At 38.4% G+C, this 6,358-nt stretch overlaps 1 pseudogene; it reads left to right on the top strand.

The window, feature by feature from the left end:
- The first annotated feature begins 127 nt into the window (after positions 1-127).
- LOC109061426 lies at positions 128-6,142 on the top strand (annotated as a pseudogene).
- The last annotated feature ends 216 nt before the right edge of the window (positions 6,143-6,358 follow it).

Genomic DNA, 6,358 nt, shown 5'->3' with positions numbered 1-6,358 from the left:
TTGAGATGCCCTGAAAGAACTGACTGGCTGAGTGTGAGGCAGTCCAACACTTTGGTGAATTGCTCCTGTTGCTGGAGGAAAGGCTCTAGCAACACCTGAGAGAGGAGGCACTGGTTGGAGGTAACTAATGGTGGAGCAGCTCCATCTTTACTTCTTAGGTAATGAGGGGTTGAGTTTGGAAAAAGCCAGCCAGTTTTGGTGGTCTCTTTTTGACAGGAGTTCTCCACAGCTGAGTTTGGTGTATGCGTTTTTCAGCTGCCAAGGCAGAGTTTGGCATCCCCTTTACTGTAGAGCCCTCCTTCCATGCAGCAGTTGTTTGGGATGCAGAGGAGTTGTGCAACCCACTGGTGCCAACACCGGCAGCTTATGAGTCTGCGTTGTTTTAGCTGCTTTTCCTTGCGAGAGCTGAAGTTCTGTCTCGAGGTCCTCGATTGTTACATTTCCCACCCTCCACACAGCGCAAGAACACCCCTGTGAACAACTACAGCCTCCATCACAGTAAACGGGTTTAAGCAGCTCACCCGTGTCACCTCCTCAGTATGGCTTCCGCCGCCTCCTTGAGTGCCTTGTACGCTTGCAATTCTTCTGGCTTACAACATTGCTGCGTTCAGGCGGTTGCAGACGACACGTAAAAGTCAGGTTACTGGGCTGTGTCCAAAAACCAGTCAACTCCTGACCTTCAGCCGAGACGCCCTTGTACCCAACCTGACAGCCTCACAACAAACTGAGCCCCATCCAGCATGGCTGCTTAGGTCAAACTTGGCCTCACACTTCAGAGATATTCCCTTATTCTAAAGCAGATGGTCAAGACATTAAAGCAATCTCGACTTATTTTATGTATTTACAAAGTCCCAAAGCCCAACTGAGGTGAATGTTGCATGCTACTGTACTGTGTGCAAATAGGAAAACACACACACACACACACACACACACACACACACCACACCCCACACACACGTCTGACCCCATAGTCAACATACAACATGGTAAAAATTATAGAGATAGTCAAACTATAATAATTAGCAAGAAAAAAAAATGGACTGTACAGACCCTCACAGCACGTCCAGAGTTAAGACACACCTCGGTCATGTTTTTATACAGTATATAGTAAATAACATCCATAACCTTAATACAGACCCTTTTGATTAACTTTTTCCGAATGCCCCGCGCTTGCTTTCGTCCACATGGCGTGGGGTTCCTCGACAATATTATTCCAAAAGCCTTTTTTTTTTTTGCCTCAGAGAATGGCATGATATTATAACACGCTTTACACTGTATAAACATATACAGAAGTGGCTATATGAAACAACATTAAGAACGTCTGTATTGAAGAGGATAACAAATCGAGTCGCCAATCAGATAGATTCCATGTCACCTGATTAAGATTCAGCCAATATGTATGCAGTGTATGGACGGTGGGAGGGCTTAAACAAGTTCTCTACTGTGTGCGCAACAGCAGCAAGTAAAGGAACAGGGGAACTTTGTGTGGGTTAACAGGTTTGGTTAATTCGTGGTCAATTATTATGGTTATTTACAACATACTTGTTTCGGACCGTTACTTTTTTTTATCGCTGTTGTGATTTTGTGATCGAATCAACTGCGTTTCGTGGAGAACAGTCTGTAGCTTCGAAAGGTTACACATGTATGATACATTTTTTTTCGTATATTTTACAGTTGCTTTCTGCAACAAAGAGAGAGTCATGCGTTCGCGCCAAACCCTGGGTCCCCTGAAGCCGCACTTTGAGGCTTTTCCCTAAACACACCGACTCTTTGAGCTGAAACTAGAGCAGCTCTCTGAGCCCAGAGATGGAGGTTCTGTGATCCTCAAATGTCATATTTTTCCAATAATTGCTCTATTTCATACCAAGTGGCACTTTTATTCTTGTTCTTCAGAGGTTCTTCTGGAGGCAGAAGAGTTCCCGTGAAGTGTGGACCCTTTACATGCGGTGAGTGACAAAGCTGTAATGAACAGGTGCATTTATTTGTGCATGTTTTTGACATGAAATAAAGTCATACTGATGCTGCATGTTTGAAAATTCAAGTCTTCCTTGTTTTATTTGTTATGAATTGTTTTGATGTATTACTACTTTCCCCTAAATATACAATTCCTAGTTTCCTATCTATTTTATATCTTCTAGTCCATTCAGCCGTTCGAATGCAAGCGGGAGATGTGATGATTGGAACTCAAGAGTCGCCAAGTAAGAAAAATAATAATCATTCTGTCCCGCTTCAGTCTGTTTCAGTCTCTCTTTTCTCAACATGTTCCGAAAGAAACCATGTCTGTCTGATCTGTGGAAAGGGGAAAGTTTCCAAAAATCCTGGGCATCATTACCGAAAGAAAAGCATCTGTGGCCTCATTTACAGTCACTGACCGTTAGCTAGGGTACTTTGTTAAAGACAGATCAGGAACTGGCAGAATGTTCCAAAGCAGTTAATGTTTATACTTTAAGAGTGCAAATGCTTTACAAGACCAGTTAAATAACACATGTTCAGTGTTTAGAAGATGAGACAGTGTCTCTCCCTTCTCGTCATCCCAAATATATTGGAGTTGATGGTTTATAAACCACTTTTCTGTTTGTGTCGCTTAACTCACTTAATGTGATCCGTTAATTTGCAAAATCAAAGTCTCTTCTTATATTTTGAGTATAGGGTGATTCAAAAGTAATAGTCCTTCATTTCCTGTGGGCTTGCCATGTGGTTGGTCGATGTGGCTGGAGAACACATACTGTGTGTCAAACGGGAGCGATATCACCCAAAATCTTGGATGATTGGCCTCAGGATGTCTCCCCTCCTCCCATGCCCTTGGAGCCATTGGGATGCCAGGGTAAAAACTCACTGCTTCTAAAACTCCCGCACTGTGATTTTAGTCATTATCTGATGTTTCATTTAAGCACATTAAAAGGTCATCACTGGCGTAGTCACTAGAGTACTGACTGAGTTCTGGGAAAGCAGATGTGTGTGCTGCAATTCAATTATGGTTTTAATAGCAACAAACATTTGGTTAGCCACATGATGTTCTCTGCTTAGTGAGTTTTCGTTTTGGTTTGCATTTAAAATATGTTCTCAGAAGTGTTCTTGATTGATAGCAAAATGGATTGTTTTTATTCTTTCCTGACTGTTCACACACAAAGAAGGCATATCTTAAACAGGAAGCATCCAACAGCACAGAATGTCAGACTTTCAAGCAGATAAAAGAACTAAGTAACTGTGAAGCTGATTCAAACCAAGGATGATAAAAATAATGATAACTCTAACTACTGTGTAATGTTTTAATAATCATTTCTAACTACAGCTATTAATGACAACAATACAAGAACAATTTGTTGGAATCACTTTCAGACTGTTTTTTTTTTTTTTTTTTTTTTCAGCTGATGGACCATAAAAACATCGAACACCAATCAGAACCCATCCGGCTTCAATTACATGTTCATATAAAGTGGCAGATGACATTTTCTGCAACATGCATTTTAGAAAAAACATGCATTTAGAAAAACCTTTATAAGTGCACTGGTGTGAGAGATAATATTGTTATAGTTAGCATTCTTGGTGTGTGAATGGGTGAAAAAATTCCCTTTTCAGCTTATTTACTAAATATACTTGGTCCTCTTTAATTTGAGGCAGCACATATAAACTTTTAAATGATAAAATGATACATGAACATGTAATAAGTAACATTAACTGTGCTCCACAGGTTGACTGCACTCTACGGTTTTGGAGGAGGTCTGTGCCATCAAATCGGGAGAAACCTTACTGGTAAATGCAGCCGCAGGGGCAGTTGGTTCTGTAGCTGGTCAAATTGCCAAACTAAAAGGTTGCAAGGTTGTGGGATCAGCAGTGAGTGATGACAAGGTGGCATATCTGAAAGAGTTGGGCTTTGACCAGGCTTTCAACTACAAGACTGTCCCCTCACTGGAGGAAGTACTGAAGAACGCTTCACCTGAAGGTTACGACTGCTACTTTGAGAATGTAAGAATTGACTGGTACTAGTTGGTTAATAATTTATGGAACTAACTCTGTGGACAATGCACCTTTATAAAAGACTTCATAATCTTGATTTGGCTTGGTTTCCAGGTGGGTGGCCCTTTTTTCGAGTGTTTGCTATTCCGCAGATGAAGACATTTGGGCGTAATGCGGGTTGTGTGGAGGAATATCACTGTATAATGCCACCACCCCACAGACAGGTTTGGTTAAACTTCTCATGTAGTTCTTGTTTTAAACCAGTAGAGGTGCTCTGAATGACCTTTTACGCTATGGAATCAATACCTCAGTATAAATAATGCGAAACTGTTTAGTCTCAGACATGAAGATTTGGGTAGACATGGACTCTTGCCACTACTACAGTAGTGATAATATGTGTTTGTCTTTTTTAGGTCCTTATCCACACCTGCAAATGTTTTTAAGCATTTGAAAATGGAAGGTTTTTTTTGGTGGGCAGGTGGGGAACATAAAAATGGCCAAGTCACTGAGGCGAATGTTGACCTGGGTGCAAGAGGTACATCAGAATGCTTGGTTTCCTTGAAAAATGCTAGTTGGTTTAATACTATAAAATGCTTGATCTAAATACAATTATATTTCATCTTAGGAAGTTTTAGTATTTTGATAATGATCACCAGTTCTCTTGATTTGATGGTTTACAGGGAAAGCTGGAAGTGTAAAGAACATGTTACTGTTGGCTTTGAAAACATGCCTGCTGCGTTCATGGGGGATGCTGAGGGGAGAAAAACATCGGAGAAAAGCCATTGTTAAAGTCTGATGGCAGAGTACTTCAGTGGTTTGCTTAATGAAACAAGTCTTGCCATTTTGTTATAGATTCTGATTTAATAATTGTATGTTTTTCATGTTGTCTCCATTATTTTGTTTACAAATAAAGTCTGTTTTTTTGTAAATCAGTGTCACATTTGTCCCGTTCTCTAGAAATCAGCATTATGCACAACACAGGAATAAAATTATGCTTTTTTCTAATATTAGAAACATTAAGGAAATTTTGATCCCAAAAGATTTACATAGATCTATTAAGTCTGTTGCTCAGCATTATTCAGTATTTGTTAGTTATGTCATGAAAAAAAACTTATTTTTCAGTAGGATATGCATCATCATGAACTAGATGAACCACATGAACAACAGCATAAAGATAATTAACAGTCTTTGGACAGTGTGTAAGATTTTTAATGCATCTCATACAATTTTGATAAGCATTGTTATAAAGGTTTCTTTGCAATAAACCTATTATTTCATCCATTATCCGTGGAATCTGTTTAGGCTTCACTGTTGATAAGGGTCACAAGTTTTCCACAATATAGTCTGAGAGTCAGAGACAGACAGGCAAATAATGACAATTTGTATAGGTTTCTAAAAGAAGTTTCAAAAAAGACAAGTTTTCTAAACAAGTTATTTTGATAAATAAATAAATACATGAGCTTAAAATGGAAGTAAAAGTAACTTGGCATTTTTCCTACCTGCATTGGGTGTTTGGAGGTAATGTACAATGACACAACACAAATATCTTTCTTAATACTGACATCTTGTGGTAATTATGAAGGAATCATAGTAAATGTTCATGAAGGAGAGGAGCATCTCTTGTGTGAGGCAAAGAAAAGACTTGAGTATCCATGACATATATTCAATATATTCAAATACATTTAAGAATAACACATTTCATTTTAGTAGTATATGGAATAATGATTATGATTTGGGCTTCTAGGTAGGATCACGCTGCTTTGTCATATGGAATGTCATGGTTATGTGGGTAATTTCAAAGTCATCTTGACTGTGCATTAAAAATTCTTCTGATATTTCTACATTTAAGGAAAAGCATTTAAGGAAAAGCAACTTTAAAACTGAAAGAAGTTGTTCTGCCAGAGCTTCAAGATGGAAGTATGGATAATTCATAAACTTGACTTTTGTATACTTGTGCTATACCTCACTGATTTATCATACTCACTCTTTGCTTCAGATGTGCTTGTGGAGGCAGTCTATTTAAGTCTCGATCCATATATATGAAGTAGGTGTCTATAGTCTTAATTGTAATTCTAAACTATGTGGTGTTTTCTAGTTAATATTTTAAATGCCTCCTGTTGTTTCTGTAGATCTCTGAGTAAAATCTGGATAAAAGAGGGGGATGTACAATATGGAACTCAACTGGAAAAGTAAGAAAAACAAACAGTTATTCCTATGTATATTGTAGTGTACAGTATATGGTTACATTTTATTTTTATTCTGTTAGTCATATACATATTAATTTCAGTTATACAGAACGTTTACAGAAACAAAAAAGCATGTTCAGTTGTGAAAAGGGAAAGAAATCTTATCGAAGTAATCATAAAATGTTGAATACATTGATATATATTAATATAGTATC

Source organism: Cyprinus carpio, chromosome B7 (assembly GCF_018340385.1).
Source record: "Cyprinus carpio isolate SPL01 chromosome B7, ASM1834038v1, whole genome shotgun sequence".
NCBI classification, from domain to species: Eukaryota; Metazoa; Chordata; class Actinopteri; order Cypriniformes; family Cyprinidae; genus Cyprinus; species Cyprinus carpio.
The sequence above is the reverse complement of the archived record's forward strand: the minus strand, read 5'-3'. Positions and strand labels throughout refer to the sequence as shown.